This window comes from Bos javanicus, chromosome 8 (genome assembly GCF_032452875.1).
Source record: "Bos javanicus breed banteng chromosome 8, ARS-OSU_banteng_1.0, whole genome shotgun sequence".
Taxonomy (NCBI): Eukaryota; Metazoa; Chordata; class Mammalia; order Artiodactyla; family Bovidae; genus Bos; species Bos javanicus.
Window position 1 is genome coordinate 95,872,236 of NC_083875.1, and position 19,793 is coordinate 95,892,028.

General features: G+C 41.5%; 1 protein-coding gene across 1 annotated transcript in view; it reads left to right on the plus strand.

Moving 5' to 3' along the window:
• The window catches only part of SLC44A1 (solute carrier family 44 member 1), a 232,354-nt gene that overhangs the window by 187,267 nt on the left and 25,294 nt on the right, over positions 1-19,793 (plus strand). The gene's annotated exons all lie outside the window — the stretch shown is intronic.

Genomic DNA, 19,793 nt, shown 5'->3' on the forward strand with positions numbered 1-19,793 from the left:
CTGGTTTGGCATCTTTTACCTTAGCATTATTTTGAGGGTTTTTCCTCCCTTATTACATTTCCTTATTACAGTGCCACTACACTGTATTCAGGTGGGGAAATAAACACGTAGGTGCTTGAGCATGCCCCAAGGACACGGCCGTAGCCCTGTGGTATTTGTGGCTGTCCTTCTTGACACAGTATAGACTTTACAGAGGGTTGTGCTCTCAGAGGACTTAAAAAATATGTATATTAAGCAATTAACTTTCTGGAGTTATCAAAACTTGCTGGGAAATTAACTTCCAAGAGCTCTGAATTGGATGGAATTCCGTCTGGCTTCAGAGTACAATGAGCCAATATGAAATGGAGCTTTGAAATGGTTTCCTTGTGCAGAAATATGATCTAGGAACAAAAGTGCTGATCTAATGCTAAGTTTTCTGTGTACTAACTCAGTTGCCAGAATTATAATGAAAACTGTATTTTAGTCTAACAAATGTATAGAATTTTTTATGTAATAAATAAAATTTTATAGGAAATAATGTCATTGTCTGCTGTGTCATAACACTTTCCCATGCCCAGAGTTGTGATGAATAGTGTAGAGGAGGAAAAATAATTGTTCTCCATACCTGTCTGAGTTCTTAGCTGAGACTCTATAATAGAAGACAGGTTAACAAGAGGAAAACACACAGAAGTTTATTAACATGTATGCCTCATGTATACATGTGAGATACCCAGGGGAAAATGAGTAACTCCTCTAAGTGGCTTAGAATTCAAATTAAATATCATCCTAATAGGGAAAGGGGAGAGAGGATGCAGGCCTTTTCAGGGAGAGTAAATGATTTTTAGGAAAGATGAATGGGCCCTTAGAAGAATAGATGAGAGGCATGATAGCTTGTGACAAAGTGTGTCTGGGTGTGGTGTCTACTTCTAGTCTCTTCTGTGATAAGGGTCAATCTTCCCTGACTGATGAAACTCCTGAGAAAGCGATTTATGACATTGGAGTTCTTTTTAGAGAATCTGTCTAGGGAGATAAGGCGAGTTCAGAGGATGCCTTGGCCTGCATTTGCTGTTTTTCAAGTGCCTATAGCTCAAAATAATTAATATAACAAAACAGCATTTTCAAGAAAATGGCATGTCTTGAACTTCTGCAGTCATACTTTGGGGTGGCATATTCTGCTAACTCTGCGATAGAAAGTGAGAGTAGGCAACATCTTGTTTTCAAATTAGGTCAATATGCTGCAAGGGTGCTCTGGAATTCCCCAGCTATTTCTTTCCAGTGTGTCTCAGCCTGTTCTAGGATCCCTGAAGTATGAAGCATAAATGTAAATATACTAAGTAAAACCTAACTTCCAAAGTACGAAGTTCATCCATTGCCTGGCCAGCCTTCCTAGCTGGAGTCTGAGTCACTCTGAGTACGAGGTCTGAGTATGAAGGTTGGAACTGAATTCAATCACCAGGCAGAAGGGAAAAGCCTCTTAGATAACGTTTGCCATGGGAAACACTCGTTGTGCTTGGTACAGTGCCCTGCACATAAATCGAAGCCTGGTGCTAAGTTGGTGAGTTGGTGAAACTGTGGTGTGCCAAAATTTAGGCAATAGCTGTGCCCCCATTAATGTTTGGAAAAAATCAAGCTTGTTTCAAACTAATCATGTTTTAAATGATACTGGAGACTAAGGGTGTTTTTAAGTGGAAGGTTTTTTTACAGTACCGATAAATCCAATGTAATTTTGGATTTTTCTCCAGAGGCTGCTGCACAGACTGCTTTTCATTAGCAAATGTTGAGTAATGCCCAGATCATAGGCCTGGTTGTTGATCTCTACCACCTTGCCAAAAGGAGTTGTCATAGAACCTTGGTGAGGAGTCCTCAAATACTCCAGGTGTTTGAGATACTAAAGAATGTTAACCATTCTGGACTGTTTATTCTCTTTTGAGGGGCAGTAGTCTTGAAGCAGATTTGCACAATTCCTAGTTATATAAACTAGCTAGTGATTAAAGAGCCTGTGAAAAACTTCACATCTCCTGAAAGATACCCAGAACTCTTTTCTCTCTATTTGGCTATGAGAAGTATACTCTTTATTCAATCTCAAATTTTAGAAAATAAATAAAAATCTAGAGAGTTTCTTTTAGGAGGCATACTGCTTGTGCACTCTAGAGGAATATATAAGCTGTGATTGAAATTTCAGCTTCAAATAGTGCTCAAAGCTCCTGGAGGTGTTGAAAAGTTCAGAAAGAACCCAGAATCCTATGAGGCCCTTTGAAAGTGAAAGTGTTAGTCGCTCAGTTGTGTCCGACTCCTGCGACCCCATGGACTGTAGCGGCCAGGCTTCTCTGTCCATGGAATTCTTCAGGCAAGAATACTGGAGTGGGTAGTTATACCCTTCTCCAGGAGATCTGCCTGACCCAGGATTACAACCCAGGTCTCCCACACTGTAGGCAGATGTTTTACCATCTAAGCCACCAGGGAAGCCCCATGAGGCCCTTTGACCTCCTATTTTTGTCCAGGTGCTGTGAAACTAACCCATGAGTCCAGGCCTCTTCACATTATTATTTTTAGTTGTTGCAAGTAGCAGTGAAGGTGAGGAATAGTTTGTGCCTTTAATTTGATTTTATGCCTTCTTTACTGTCCAAATCCTGAGAAAAATAATTTTAGAAGATGTACCTAGGTTACATTTAGGCTTCCAGAAAATGCAAAGCTAAGCTCTTATGCCATTTCCTGGGCTTATCAGCAATTTCAATAGGCATCTTAAAGCTCTCTAGGTAGTTATAAGCTCCCTGGCCAGGTATGTCAGACCAGAGAGGTGACAGTAAGGAATTGTCTTCAAGGCAAAGCAAAAGGGCTTTCACTCAACCAAACTCATACTGTAACCTCACATTTGGAGACAGGATATTAGGGGTTTGTGTTTGATTTGTTCTATCTGCCAGAAGGGATTCTTCCAGCTGACAACAAAAAACAATTTTACGATGAAAATTTAGAAAAAAACTTTTTTTAAAAAACAGGCATGTGAAAATTGAGAAAAGGAGATTATCTGTAAGAAACCCTAAACTGCCATAAGATTAACTACGAGTTTTCTGTAAGTCTTGTGAAGAGGACAACAAGAAAGGTACATAGTTTTAAATCTCTAATAAAAGGAAACATTAAATAGAACTTCAACAGGAGGGACCAGGTAGGTACTAAAAATGTTCTGATCTTTAATAACTTGAAGTGATGTCTACAATATAATCAATATAAAAGGGCATAAAGCAATATTTATAGCATGATCTCATTTATGTAAAATCAATATGTTTATACATCTTTAAATGACTGAGGATATAATAGATGCTCTCTTAACCAATTCTATAGGCATTGCTTGTTGATTGGTTAGTTGAAAAATCTGGTTAAGGAGGAAAGTCATTATAAAAGAAATGTTTTTTAAAACTACAACAAGTAAATAATCATTGGCCAAGCTGTGACCTAAGTATTCGTTCTATATATGACACTTTAAGTCTTCTGAAGTTGTCTATTGTCTTTTTCTTTTGGCAGCATTAAACATACCAATAATGTAAACCACCAAAAAATGTAATAATGTGAAATATTGGTTTCTTTAAAATGGATCAAGAATTTAGAGATGCTGAATGATGCAGCAAGCTGAGTATAGACTGCTAGGTTTTATTTCTTGCCAATGTTTATAATTCTCATGCACACTTAACTCAAGAGGGGTATTTTAGTATCTTTATAGAGTCTTTCCAATAGGGCTTCCCTGGTGGCTCAGATGGTAAAGAATCTGCACACAGTATGGGAGACTAGGTTTGATCCTTGGGTCAGGAAGATCCCCTGGAGAAGGGGATGATAACCCACTCCAGTGTCCTTGCCTGGAGAATACCATGGACACAGGAGCCTGGTGGGAGACAAAAATGACTGAGTGACTTTCACTTGCATAGAGTCTTCCCAAAGCATTCGCCTTCGCTTTCATAGAAATTACTCTCTTCATACTCATTGTTTTTTTTATCATATATGTAATATTTTAATAATCATACCATTTCAATAACCACAGAACATGGCATAATGTGTTGAAATAAACATACCTGACTCTTGCTAAGCACGGTCCGCTGATGCTGAGAACAGCACATAGGCTGCTCTCCTGGACCATTCAGTCTGCTATGGACATCAGCCAGCACATTCTACAGAGGACTGGAGGGTGTTAGTTAATCTGGAAATATGGTTAAGTGAGAGTCAGCGACCATTCTTTTTACATCAAAATGAGAACAATGGTTATCTCTGGGATGTGACATTAGGGTAATTTAATTTTTTCTTTGCTTATGTGTATTTAAATATTTAAAATATTCCTCTGTAGTTTTTTATCAGTGAACTAAAATGAACTGGAATGGATGAATTTAATTCATATAACCATTATATCTACTACTGTAGGCAAGAATCCTTTAGAAGAAATGGAGTAGCCATCATAGTCAACAAAAGAGTCCAGAATGCAGTACTTGGGTGCAGTCTCAAAAATGACAGAATGATCTACGTTCATTTCCAAGGCAAACCATTCCATATCATGGTAATCCAAGTCTATGCCCCAACCACTAATGCCGAAGAGGCTGAAGTTGAAGGGTTCTATGACCTACAAGACCTTCTATAACTAACGCCAAAAAAGGATGTCCTTTTCATCATAGGGGACTGCAACGCAAAAATAGGAAGTCAAGAGATACCTGGAGTAACAAGCTAGTTTGGCCTTGGAGTACAAAATGAAGCAGGGCAAAGGCTAACAGAGTTTCTCCAAGAGAATGCACTGGTCACAGCAAACACCTTCTTTCAACAACACACGAGATGACTCTACACATGGACATCACCAGTTGGTCAATACCAAAATCAGATGGATTATATTCTTTGTAGATGAAGATGGAGAAGCTCTATACAGTGAGCAAAAACAAGACCAAGAGCTGACTATGGCTCAGATCATGAACTCCTTATTGCAAAATTCAGACTTAAATTTAAGAAAGTAGGGGAAACCACAGACCATTCAGGTATGACCTAAATCAAATCCCTTATGATTATACAGTGGAAGTGACAAATAGATTCAAGGATTAGATCTGATAGAGTGCCTGAAGAACTATAGACGGAGGTTCATGACATTGTACAGGAGGCAATGTTCAAGACCATGCCCAAGAGAAAGAAATGCATCACAGCAAAATGGTTGTCTGAGGAGGCCTTACAAATAGCTGAGAAAAGAAGAGAAGCTAAAGGCAAAGGAGAAAAGGAAAGATATACCCATCTGAATGCAGAGTTCCAAAGAATAGCAAGGGGAGATAAGAAGGCCCTCCTCAGTGATCAATGCAAAGAAAGAGGAAAGCAATAGGATGGGGAAGACTAAAGGTCTCTTAAAGAAAATTGGAGATGCCAAGGGAACGTTTCATGCAAAGATGGGCTCAATAAAGGACAGGAATGGTATGGACCTAACAGAAGCAGAAGATACTAAGAAGAGGTAGCAAGAATACACAGAACTATACAAAAAAGATCTTAATGACCCAGATAACCACGATGGTGTGATCACTCACCTAGAGCCAGACATCCTGAAATACAAAGTCAAGTGGGCCTTAGGAAGCATCACTAAGAACAAAGCTAGAAGAGGTGATGGAATTCCAGTTAAGCTATTTCAAATCCTAAAAGATGATGCTGTGAAAGTGCCTCATTCAGTATGCCAGCAAATTTGGAAAACTCAGCAATGGCCACAGGACTGGAAAAGGTCAGTTTTCATTCCAATCCTAAAGAAAGGCAATGCCAAAGAATGTTCAAAGTACTGCACAATTGTATTCGTCTCTTATGTTAGCAAAAGTGAAGTCACTCAGTCGTGTCCGACTCTTTGCGACCCCGTGGACTGTAGCCCACCAGGCTCCTCTGTCCATGGGATTCTCCAGGCAAGAATACTGGAGTGGGTTGCCATTTCCTTCTCCAGGGGGATCTTCCCAACCCAGGGATTGAACCCAGGTCTCCTGCATTGCAGGCAGACACTTTAACCTCTGAGCCACCAGGGAAGCCCTTTATGTTAGCAAAGTAATGCTCAAAGTTCTCCAAGCCAGGCTTCAACAGTATGTGAACTGAGAACTCCAGTTGTTCAACTGAATTTAGAAAAAGCAGAGGAACCAGAGATCAAATTGCCGCCATCTGCTGAATCATCAAAAAAGCAAGAGAGTTCCAAAAAAACATCTACTTCTGCTTTATTGATTGTGCCAAAGCCTTTGACTGTGTGGATCACAACAAACTGTGGAAAATTCTTCAAGTGATGGAAATCTCAGACCACCTGACCTGCCTCCTGAGAAATCTGTATGCAGGTCAAGAAGCAACAGTTAGAACCAGACATGGAACAATGGACTGGTTCCAAATTGGGAAATGAGTATGTCAAAGCTATATATTGTCACCCTGGTTATTTAACTTATATGCAGAGTACATCCTGCAAAATACTGGGCTGGATGAAGCACAAGCTGAAATCAAGATTGCTGGGAGAAATATCAATAACCTCACATATGCAGATGACACCACCCTTATGGCAGAAAGTGAAAGAAAAGAGTGAAAAAGCTGGCTTAAAACTCAATATTCAAAAAAATGAAGGTCATGACATCTGGTCCCATCACTTCATGGGAAATAGATGGGGAAACAATGGAAACAGCGACAGACTTTATTTTGGGGGGCTCCAAAATCACTGCAAATGGTGACTGCAGCCATGAAATTAAAAGATGCTTGCTTCTTGGAAGAAAAGCTATGACCAACCTAGACAGTGTATTAAAAAGCAGAGACATGACTTTGCCAACAAAGGTCCATATAGTCAAAGCTATGGTTTTTCCAGTAGTCATGTATGGATGTGAGAGTTGGACCATAAAGAAAGCTGAACACCAAAGAATTGATGGGTTTAAACTGTGGTATTGGAGAAGACTGTTGATAGTCCCTTGGACTGCAAGGAGATTCAACAAGTCAATCCTAAAGGAAATCAGTCCTGAATATTCATTGTAAGGACTGATGCTGAAGCTAAAACTCCAATACTTTGGTCACCTGATGCAAAGAACTGTCTCATTGGAAAAGACCAATTCATGGAAGGACTGATGCTGGGAAAGATTGAAGGTAGGAGGAGAAGGGGATATGACAGAGGATGAGATGGTTGGATGGCATCACCAAGTCGATGGACATGAGTTTGAGAAAGCTGTAGGAGTTGGTGATGGACAGGGAAGCCTGGCATGCTGCAGTCCATTGGGTTGCAAAGAATCAGACACGACTGAGCAACTGAACTGAAGTATATTTTTAATAACCTCTATAGTTTTTAGTGAAAATATAATTAACATAAAAAGCAAATATCCAGGTAAGTATAATAAAATGACTACAAACTCATGTGATAATAGGCCAATAGAGTAGAAAAGATGGTCCCTCCAATTTTATTATTTATTGGAATTTAAGAACTAAAGCTATGACTCAAATGAATAAGAAAAAAAATCATTTAATAAATTGTGTTTAGCACAGTTGGCTTTCACTTTGAAAACAAATCTAAGTCAAATCCAAATGGATTAAGGAATGTTTAATTAGAGAAAGGAAAAGTGAGAGGAAGGAGTGGGAAGGACTTAATAAATGTAGAAGAATTAGGAGGGGACAAAAGAAGAGGAGTAGAGTTGCTGAGGCCCACGTCTCAGTCCGTGGAAAATATGATGAGTGAGGCCTGTTTCAGATGCATTTACTCAGCATATCTCCAGCAGTGTGCTGCGCACGTTCACTTCATTTCAGCAGACATTCCTGGGACCTTCTCTGGGCAGTAGGATTTGTATTTTGGGAATTCAGTGGAAAATACCAACTCCCTGATCTGAAGTAGCTCATAACCCCATGAAGAAGACAGATGGCAATGAGGGTGCTTCTGGAAGACAGAGAGAGGTGTTGTTGGGTTGTTAGGAGAAACTGAGCTGAGTCCTGAAGAAGGAAGGAGAATGAGCCAGATGATGAAAGAGCCGGAAGGAGGAATGGAGAAGATTCTCCCCAGAGGAATAGCGTAGGCCATAGTATAGCAACCAAAGGAAATCTCAGTCGTTTAGAAAACCCAGAGTCAAGAAGTGACCCCGGAGGGGATATGGGAGTTGTGCACCTTCGTTCAGACATCAGTTGATTGTTGTCAAGAGCTGGTGGGGAGACTTGGGAGAGAGGGGAAAGGAGGAAGAGGAAGATTCCAGTGGGAAATCTATTGACCCATGACTAATTAAACCTGGGTGGGGGGGGATGTAGAGGGTACTGTGGGGTCCACTCAGCATGGGGTATGCGACCTCTTCATTTCAAGATAGGGACTTGCTCCGAATGGTCAAGTCCGTCAGGCTCTGAGTCTATAGCTCACTGATATTGGAATTCAACGTTTCCCTCTTCTCAGCACCATCTGCTGCAAAATCTCTGTAATGATATGAAGGAGCCATTTGGAAAGGAGTTTGCAGGACTAAAAATATTTCTATTTGCCAACAGATTTTTTTTCTATTCCCTGATGAAGAAAATCTACCTAATTTCTTTTTTTTTTTTAAGAGACCCCAACCTAACAATGGCTTTTACAGCTAAGGTAACTACAGACAAACTTTTTCTCAGTGGCTCTAACTCTGTTCTTCTTCGTTGTCACCTTAACCATCTGTGTGCTTCTCTGCTAACAATACATATAGTGTATTTTTAGTGTGTGTGTATGTGTGTATATATTTATGTATTTATGTTCCACTTTTTCCCCAAAAGGCTTATGCAAAATAAGATTATTAAAATAAAAATAGAAAAACAAAGACATAAACAGGAAGAAACAAATATGCTAGACTCTAGGACCAATATGTTTACAGGACAATTAAGCATTAAGTACTTGGAGCTTCCTAGCAACCTTAAAAGAAAGGACAACAGCAAGATTTATAAAATTGTATCCTCTTATGGAAAAAGGTAATATACCTTCTTCAAGTTCTTGTGAAAACAAAAATAATCTGCATATGGCTCTCAGATTGGGGACCTGAGCTGGTAAAGTCCAAGCATGTAACTACCTGATGCTTTAACTGAATTTGTTACCTCATTTTTATCCAGATCAGCCTCGATTAAGAGTTATAAGACACGTTCATAAGTATAAATGAAACAGAAAGGAAGTATTTGTTTATTCCAAAGACAATTACAGAGTCCTGTATTCACTGAGGATACAGAAATAAGAGACCTAGTCTTTGCCTTCCAAAATGTCATGGACTGTTTAGGAAGGCAAAGGGTTAAACAGATGATTGTAATATAATGTACCACTGCTCTCAGGGAGTTAACACAGGAGTAGCACAGAGACTGCCTGAAGGTGGGAGAGGCAGGAGATGGGGATGTGAGAGGGTAGAGAAGCCTTTTGAGAAGGGGAGGTAAGTGTCCCAAGCAGAGGGAACAACATATGTGAAGAAATGATGTCTGTGACTGTACTGAAGAGTAGGTGTGGGGACATGAAAAGGGAGAAGCCAACAGGTGTCGGATCTTGAGAGTCTTTGGGCCATACTAAGGGACTTGATTTCATGCTGAAGAAGATAGGGACTCACTGCAGGATTTTTAGCAAGGGAATACTTGAATTTTAGAAGGAAAGAATCATTGTGACAGCAGTGGGAGAAACTTGCTCAGCCTGTTAAAGGGTGTTCACAAAAAGCCCACAGCTAACATTATACTCAGTGGTGAAAATCCGAAAGCTTTCCACCTGAGATCAATAACAAGACAAGTATGCCTCTCTAGCCATTTCTATTCAGTATTTGTACTGAAGGTCCTAGCCAGGATAATTAGGTAAGAAAAAGAAATGAAAGGCACTCATATTAGAAAAAAGTAAACTTTCTTCTTAGATGACATTATCTTATAGACAGAAGATCATAAACAATTCCTACAGATACACCAATTAGACTTAATAAACAATTTAATCATTGTTGTGGGATATAAGCTCCACACATAAAAACCAGTTTTATTTCCATGCACTAGCAATGAACAATCCAAAAAGGAAATGAAGAAAACAATTCCATTCACAAGGGCATCAAAAAGAATACAATACTGAGATTGTATTTAACCAAGGAGGTACAAGATGTTCACATTGAAAGCTACAAAATACCATTGAAACAAATGAACAAAGATAAAAATAAATGAGAAGACACACGTTCATGGATTGGAAGAATGAATATTGTTAGGATGGTAATAGTACCCAAAGCCAAATCCATGTAATCCCTATCAAATCCTAAAGGTTTTGTAGAAATGGAAATGGTGATTCAAAAATTCATATGGAATTACAAGGAAGCCCATATAGCCAAAACAATTGTGAAAAAGAATAATAAAATTGGAGAAGTACCATTTCCTGATTTCAAAACTTACTACAAAGTTAGTAACAAAATGACTTTATTTTCTTGGGCTCCAAAATCACTGAAGATGGTGACTGTGGCCATGAAATTAAAAGATGCTTGCTCCTTGGAAGAAAAGCTATGACCAACCTAGACAGTATATTAAAAAGCAGAGGCATTACTTTGCCCACAAAGGTCCATATAGTCAAAGCTATGGTTTTTCCAGTAGTCATGTATGGATGTGAAAGTTGGACCATAAAGAAAGCTGAGTGCCAAAGAATTGATGCTTTTGAACTGTGATGTTGGAGAAGACTCTTTAGAGTCCTTGGACTACAAGGAGATCAAACTAGTCAATCCTAAAGGAAATCAATCAGTCCTGAATATTCACTGGAAGGACTGACGCTAAAGCTGACTTTGGCTACCTGATGCAAAGAACTGACTCATTGGCAAAGACTCTGATGCTGGGAGGGATTGAAGGCAGGAGGAGGAGGAGAAGGTGACAAGACGAGATTGTTGGATGGCATCACCAGCTCAATGGAGATGAGTTTGAACAAGCTCTGGGTGTTGGTGATGGACAGGGAGGCCTGGTGTGCTGCAGTCCATGGGGTCACAAAGAGTCGGACACGACTGAGTGACTGAAGTGAACTGAACTGAACTACAAAGTTATAGCAATCAAAACAATGGGGATACTGACACACACATAGATATAAAAATCAATAAAATAGAATTAAAAGTACATAAATCAAAGTGTGGTCTGTTGTCAACTGATTTTTCAGCAAGATTGCCAAACTACTCAATGTGGAAAGAATAATCTTTCCAATAAATAATGTGTGTACAACTCCATTGGACCCCTATCTCACATCATATACAAAAGTTCACTAAAGAATGATCAAAGACCTAAATATAAGAGCTAAAACTACAAACCTGTTAGACAAAAACAGGTGAATTTTCACGACCTTGGATTTGGCGATAGTTTCTCAGATACAACAAAGCACAAGCAACAGAAGAATAAGTAAACTGGACCTCATGAAAATTAAAAATGTTTTGCTTCAAAGGACACTTGTTTAAAGTACGAGAAGACAACCCACAGTATGGGAGAAAATATTTGTGAATCGTGTATCTGATAAGGGTTTAATACCAAGAATAAAGAACTCCAACACTCAAAGACGAAACACCCAAAGCCCTTGAACTCTCCTATATATAGCACCATATGGCCATGATGCATTTGCTGGGCTGCCAGACTTGCTCTCCCCTCTTTTAGTTCATATCTCCCATTTTTCTTCAGCATAAGCCTGATTCTGGGAACTGATCCTGTTTATCCAAATTACAAAGGACAAGTCTTAAGAGCTAAGCAGACCTGAGAAGAGAAATGGGTGGAATAGTCTTTAATTGAAGGACCAAGCCTTGCTAAGTAATTTCAATCCAAGAAAAGATTCCAGTAGAGAAGACCAACTCTAGATGTGAGTAAACAAAAAGCTCCCCAAATGACTGTTGCCAAAATAAGACAGAAGTTTCCATCTCTTACATGTTGCCGAAAGGTAATGCATTACAGTGGTTAATTAGGAACATGAACTCCAATTCAAGCACACTTGTATCCCTTATGAACTATATGACTTTGGGCGTCAGATCTCTAGGCCTGTTTTCCCACCTATGTAATAGAGTTATAATAGTGCCCAACCAAAGAACGTTTTTGTGATGATTAACTACATTTATTAAACGTAAAGTACATAGAGCAGCGTCTATGCGTATTAGTCACTCAGTCACGTCTGACTCTTTGTATCCCCCTGGGCTATAGCCCTCCAGGCTCCTCTGTCCATGGAGTTCTCCCAGTAAGAATACTGGAGTAGGTTGCTATGCCTTCTTCCAGGGGATCTTACCAACCCAGGGATTAAACCCAGGTTTCCTGCACTGCAGGCAGATTCTTTACTATCTGAGCCACCAGGGAAGCCCAGGGCAGTGCCTGGCACATACGTAAATTCTCAGTGAATATTATCTCTTATTATTGTTGGATATTTTTTGCCTTAGTCTTGAAAAGTTTTGGAGAAGGAAACAGCAACCCACTCCAGTATTCATGCCTGGAAAATCCCATGGACCGAGGAGCCTGTTGGGCTACAATCCATGGGGTCGCAAAGAGTCGGACATATCTGAGCGACATCTGTGTGTCTGTGTGAGTGAACAGTTTAATGTTTTTACCACTGATGTAGATGAAGAATTGAAGTGGCCAACACTATAGGTTGTCTCCCAATAACTTTTTACTTAATCTTTGATGAAAACAGTCATCTGGTTTTTAAATGGATATATATAGCCATCCTGAACAAAGCCTACACTTCCTAGCTCCCCCTTGCAGCTAAATTGTGACCATGTGACTCAGTTCTGACCAGTAGCATGTAAGTGAAAATAACATGTAACTACCAGGAAATTGTCTTTAAAAGGAAGGGCCAATGCCCCTTCCTCAATTTCCTTTTCTCCACCAGCTGGAATACAGATGTGATGGTTAGAGGCTCAGCAGCCATTCTGAACAACAAGGTGACCTTGAGATTAGAAGACATGCATGATGGAACAACAAGATAGAAGGTACCTGCATCTCTGACACTTTGGTGCATCAACTCCACTGACAACTCCAGACTTCTTGAATTAACTTCTGTCTTATGTTAGCAGCTATTATTTGGGTTGTTGTTGTTGTTGTTTTCATTACAAATGAGCACAATCCTAATGCCAAAGATATATCATATTTTAAGGTGACTTAGAGCTAAAAATGCTAGCTTTGTCGTCCATGGGATAATAATCAGAGCTCAGGAGCAACGGACTAACTGACAGCATGAAGGATGGAGGTTAGCAGTGATAATGTAAAGTGCTTCCTTGGGTCCATAAAAGTAGCCTTGCAATAGCCAAATGAGGTTGATATGGCCTGGAGGCGGGGAATATCTTCTGAATGGATGCCTTACAAAGGAGATGGTGGAGTGCCTGTCACAGGATAGGTGCTCAGTGATGTGTGCCCGCCTTGGTACCATCCCTTCCCACAAGCGTCTGAGTTCAAGGCACACTCTGTATGAATTGACAGCAGGCTATTACAGTTCAGGGGATTTTAGTCTCTGTTAATAATAGCATGGTAAACAGCAGGAGGAAGATGACTCTGCATCACTTTTTATAGGTCAGGCCACACCTGGAATATAAACAAATGGGAGTGTTTTCAGAGACAGGCCTGGAAAAGACATCACTTGGGAAGGGGAAAAGGAAAAGAAATGATCACTGTGTACAAACATCTAAAGGGATGTTACAGAAAAAGAGAAAGGAGTTTCTATAATCTCATCCTAAGCCCCTAAAAGGTGGCTCAGTGGTAGAGAATCCGCCTCCCAGTGCAGGAGACATGGGTTTGGTCCCTAGGTCAGGAAGATCCCCTGGAGGAGGAAATGGCAACCCACTTCAGGATTCCTGCCTGGAAAACCCCATGGACAGAGGAGCCTGATGAGCTACAGTCCGTGGGCTCACAAAGAGTCAGGCAAGACGTAGCTACTGAGCATTAGCAGGAAGCCCCTAAAGAGTCCTGATGGTTGGAAAGACAGATTTCATCAGTCAGTTAGCATACATTACCTGTTATTATGGGCTTCCCTGGTAGCTCAGATGGTAAAGCGTCTGCCTACAATGCGGGAGACCTGGGTTCGATCCCTGGGTCGTGAAGATCCCCTGGAGAAGGAAATGGCAACCCACTCCAGTACTCTTGTCTGGAAAATCCCATGGACTGAGGAGCCTGGTAGGCTACAGTCCATGTGGTCGCAAAGAGTCGGACACGACTGAGCGACTTCACTTTACCTGTTATTGCTCTCAGGCTGTGGCAGTGACTTCTAATTGTCCTACGCAATAACTGTCCTAGCCCTCTTCCCTGTAGATATAACCTTGCTAAAATACCTATGCTCCTGTACTTCTTTGAAGTTCGAAGTGGTTATGTGACAGGGTGGTGGCCAATGAGATGTAAGCTGAAGTCTCAGTGGGAGTTCCAAGAAGGTTTTGCCTTCTCATACAGGTGTCATGCCCCCTCCCCTCCTCCTGCTTCTCCCCTTCCCGGCCTGTCTGGACTGCAGACATAATGCTGGAGGAGCAGCGATCATCTTACAAGCAAGAACAAGAGCCACATGAGAAAGATGGTAGAACAGAAAGATGAGGAGCCTGGTTCCTGGAGGACATCCTTGGAGAGTTTCTCTCACTTGGGCTGTCTTCTGGGCTTCTTGTTAGGTAAGAAGAATTAAGCCCTGCCTCATTTAAGGCACGGAAACAGGTTTCTTATCAGTGCAGCCGAGATGCTGTTCTAATCCAGGCTTCCTGCTGGGTTCTCAGAGGAAAAAGGCTTTCTTGAAGAACCACTGGCATTTCCTGCTTTTCAGACAGGATGTGAGATAGAACGTCCTAAAAAACACACTCAAGATGGACTGAACTCCTGGGAGGCAGTGAACCCCTTGACCCAAGAGGAATGCATGCAGAGGCTGTGGGCACTTCTGCAGCTGCGATGTAATAAAGCAGTATTGAGTGTAGAGTGAAAGGTCAGATGTAATGACCTTTAAAGTCCTTTCTAGAACAAAAGCGTTTCTAATGATCAGAAAGTTAAAAATAGGTGTACTCTGGCATAGTTAAGTTTTTGCTGCTGAACAGATGGTGTTTTTCAGCTATAGTCTGAAAAACTATAGTGGGATATGCAATTTTAATTATAGTTTCTAAGAAAATACTCTTCTTCAATTCCCCTAGGGGACCATATCATGGCTATTTAAAATTTCTAATGGAATTTTAGTTTGTTTTATTTGTAGTAATGTACTTTATCCCACTATACACTACCAGGATTTTTGTCTGTCTTGGACTTACAAAGTTAACATGGCAATGGAACATACTCAGCATCATTTGATTTTCAGATAGTAATGGATTTATTATTTTTGTCTGTAAAAGAAGGGATCTTGGTGATAAGATTCCTTCCTCACTGTATCATTGGAACGTTTGTATCCTATAAAATAACCATTAGGGATTAATTTTGGAGAAGGCAATGGCACCCCACTCCAGTACTTTTGCCTGGAAAATCCCATGGACGGAGGAGCCTGGTAGGCTGCAGTCTATGGGGTCGCTCAGAGTTGGACATGACTGAGCGACTTCAATTTCACTTTTCACTTTCATGCATTGGAGAAGGAAATGGCAACCCACTCCAGTGTTCTTGCCTGGAGAATCCCAGGGACGGGGGAGCCTGGTGGGCTGCCGTCTATGGGGTCGCACAGAGTCAGACACGACTGAAGCGACTCAGCAGCAGCAGCAGCAGGGATCAATTTATTGGCAGAATTTCTGTAAACATGGCAGTGTTCTTTCTGCAAAAGGGGGACTTTTTCCCTCTCGTAGTGGAGGGAGTTCTTTGATGGGGTGAACATAAGAAAGGATAGGTTGAATCTTTACTGGATTCTATGATTGATCCCTCGATGGGGATCTCAAGCCTGAGAGAGGAAGATGAGCTGCGTGATTGCAAAGGTGCTCGGTGGTGACTGGCAGGCTGCAAGGATTTAGTAGGTGTTTGATAAGGGAATGAACAAATGAGTCCTCTTCCAGCCTGTCTCTGAGTACAGGCTGTGAGATGATATTATAGCCTATGGGGGTGCAAATCAGTGTTTCTCAAAACGGCTTCACATTGTGAGGTTGGAGAGAGAATATAGATGGTGCTTCCAATGGAAATGAGGGCCCCCCCTCTCCAGATTTACTGAATCAGAAATTTCCACGGCTGGGGCTCAGGAATCTGCATTTTTGCACTCCTACCCACCATAGGCCTTCCCTGTGGCTTAACTGGTAAAGAATCTGCCTGCAATGGGAGAGACCTGGGTTCTATCCCTGGGCTGGGAATATCCCCTGGTCAAGAGTATTCTGGTCTGGAGAATTCCATGGAATGTATAGTCCATGGGGTCGCAGAGTCAGACACGACGGACTTTCACTTTCTTTCACACACACTCCCAGACGGATTATCCTGTATAGTACACTGTGAGAACTACAGGTATGAACGCTGGGTGCTTCAGTTGAAGCTTCCCCAGAGGCATGGTCTCGGGAGGCAGCAGGATCAGGATCTGGGTGATCAGCCGCTGGAAAAGGCACCCATAGCAAATGCGCTTGTCTCTGGCGACACCTGCTGGTCGAGAGTAACAATTATCAAACGCTCAACCTCTGAAACTACACAGATGTTTTTCTTACTGGGTCCAGATTCTGAGGGCGCTGCATTGTAGTGTCTGAATTCTAACAGCGATGATTAATATACCCAAAGCCCCAGGTATCTAGGGGATATGCTTTTATATCTGTATCCTCTTTTCACTAACTTCAAGTAGAATCAGTATATATTTGAAGAATGTCAGCCTTCAATTATCTTACATGTTTCTTAGATCAGATGTTCTTATTTCACATCTACTTGAAACATTACCAACCCTTGAATTTCCTCTGAAAGGATTTACTGAACTCTTTGGCTAGAGAACTTATTCTTTGTGCTTGTTTTAGAGAAAGAATGAGAAACCAGCTTTTATCTCTCATTGATGCCTCCAGGCAAGATAAAGAAAAAATGCTTCATAATATCTTGGTTCCTTCTATTTACTGAGCACCTACTGGGAGCTGCCCTCCCAGAGAACTCGCGGCTCAGGAACTGAGAGGGCGCAAGCCTAGTCCCTACAGCAGAAGTGTGTGTGGTGTGGAGAGGGAGAGGTGGAGTCAAGGAATAAGCTGAGAACTGGGGAAGATTCATTCTTCCAGATCATTCATGGACATGACCACATCTCAAATTCCCAGACAAGAGACTGGTATGTGCTGAAACATAGATTGGAAGTGTGAGATAGCGTTTGGGGTAAATATCTCTGCAAAGGGGTAACCTCCAAATAAGGTATGAGGCTGGAATTCAGTGATGCGGGATGGGGCCAAGAAGTTAGGCCAAACCTTGCCAAGGTTAGATTTCATCCTATAGGTGGTGACTAACCACTGAAGGGTTTAAGATGTGCTTTTTATCAGACTATTCCACTGGAAGGTCAATACACAAAACAGAGCACCTCCCTTTTATCTGATGGTCTACAAATCCAAGTCCAAATTCCTGACTAAAATTGTATCTAGTAGCTGAGAATGTCATGCAGCTTCAACACACAAAAACTCCCAGTCCATCTGAAAAGACTTTCAGCGTTCTAGTAAATAGATTTGGCCTGTGTGTTGTTAACAGGGGTTTGTTTGTTTATTTAATGCAGCTATTTGACAGAGCTGGCTCTCTGCGCCTTTTATTTAGAGCTTCTGTACTGTCTCCTCTTCCTGTGTTAACAGGGCCTCACCCCCAGCAGTGCCAGTCACACACCCCCCAGGGAAATCCCACAGGTGTCCTGAAGGCCAAAAACTGAGCACTGGATTATATTCAGAGCCTGAGGCCTGAAATAAACCAGTTCATTATTTTGTGCACAATTTTTCACCTTTCAGTTCAGTTCAGTTTCAGTTCAGTCGCTCAGTTGTATCTGACCCTTTGTGACCCCCATGGACTACAGCACACCAGGCCTCCCTGTCCATCACCAAATCCCAGAGCTTGCTCAAACTCATGTCTATCAAGTCAGTGATGCCATCCAACCATCTCATCCTCTGTCATCCCCTTCTCCCATCTTCAATCTTTCCCAGCATCAGCGTCTTTTTAAATGAGTCAGTTCTTTGCATCAGGTGGCCAAAGTATTGGAGTTTCAGCTTCAGCATCAGTCCTTCCAATGAATATTCAGGACTGATTTCCTTTAGGACAGACTGGTTGGATCTCCTTGCAGTCCAAGGGACTCTCAAGAGTCTTCTCCATCACCAGAATTCAAAAGCATCAATTCTTTGGCACTCAGCTTGCTTTATGGTCCAACTCTCACATCCATACATGACTACTTACTGGAACAACCATAGCTTTGACTAGATGGACCTTTGTCAGCAAAGTCGTATCTCTGCTTTTTAATATGCTGTCTAAGCTGGTCATAGCTTTTCTTCCAAAGAGCAGCATCTTTTAACTTCATGGCTGCAATCACCATCTGCAGTGATTTTGGAGCCCAAGAAAATAAAGTCTGTCACTATTTCCATTGTTTTTCACCTTTAAAATACAAGTGATCATGGATTTATTTCCATGATGCTTTCACAGCAGGATGAGGTGCTCAGTCATGCTACATTATTAAGACCTTCCCTCAAGAAGGACAAGCACAATCTTTGTTTCTTCCACCTCCCTTCTGCTTCAATCACTATGCACAGCCTTATACACTTGGCATGGTCAAGAGGAAAAAGGATCCTGGTGGGCTACAGTCCATAGGGTCGCAAAGAGTTAGACCCAACTAAAGTGATTGAGCACACACGCACACATGGAGGAAAAAAAGCATGGAATTTGAAATCTGAAGTACTTGAATCTCATCCTTCCCTATGACATCCCCTCCCCCATTCCATTGTGTTGGCAAGTCAGTTAACATTTCCTCTTTCTTTACCTGGCAAAGGGAGCTAATAGTACCTTTTCTTGTATGGAATAGCTGAGCGCAGTGCCCAATGCACAGCAGGACCTTAATAAATGTGAGCTTTCCCCCTTCTTTTTCTATGCTTCCCTTGATACCAGTGAGTCATCAAAAGACCAGGAGGCGCACAGCCTTCAGACTGCAGCAGTGGTGAGTGGCCATGAGTGCGTGCTGCTCTGTGCTGTTCTATGGAGTTTACCTCTGAAGCAGGTTAATTGGTGGCTCAGACAGTAAAGAATCTGTCTGCATTGCAGGAGACCCAGGTTCAACCTCTGGGTCAGGAATATCCCCTGGAGAAGGGAATCTATCCACTCCAGTATTCTTGCCTGGAGAATTCTATGGATGGAGGAACCTGGCAGGCTACAGTCCATGGGGTTGCTAAGAGCTGGACACAACTGAGTGACTAACACTTTCAATTTCAGGCTAATAAAATAAGAGACCTTTTCGTAGTTTCAGATCTTTTGTCCCAATCTCTCTGTCTAGAGGATAGGACTCAGCACTTTTACTGTTATGACCCAGGTTTGATCCCTGATCAGGGAACTGATATCCCACAAGCTGGGTGGCATGGCCAAAATTTTTAAAAAGTCTTTTTTGAGCTCTTTCAAGCATGGAGTCTGATGACCATCAACTAGCCACCCACCCTCCTGCAGTTTTGAGAAGAATCCAGTTCTGTCAATATTAGTGCATCACTGGACATGGACCACAACCCTGATGTGATGTCTGAAGCCCGGCTCCCCTGACCTGTGGGCGGGGCTGCCCCATCTGCGCAGAGAAGCAGCTGGTGCCTGACTGGCCGACCCCAAATCCAGAGAGGGTCTCATAGCCACTCATGCTGAAGTAGGACTTTCTTATTGGTAGCTGTTACCTAACAGACTGAGATCTCTTACTTGTCTGCCAAGCCAACAGTCTAAAGAACATTACTCTGAAAGATTTGGTCCAAAGTTAATCTTTGAGTTAAAGGGACACTATTTTAGGGACAGTTCCCATCACATATGTTTTGTTCTGTTGTATTCATCTACTCTTA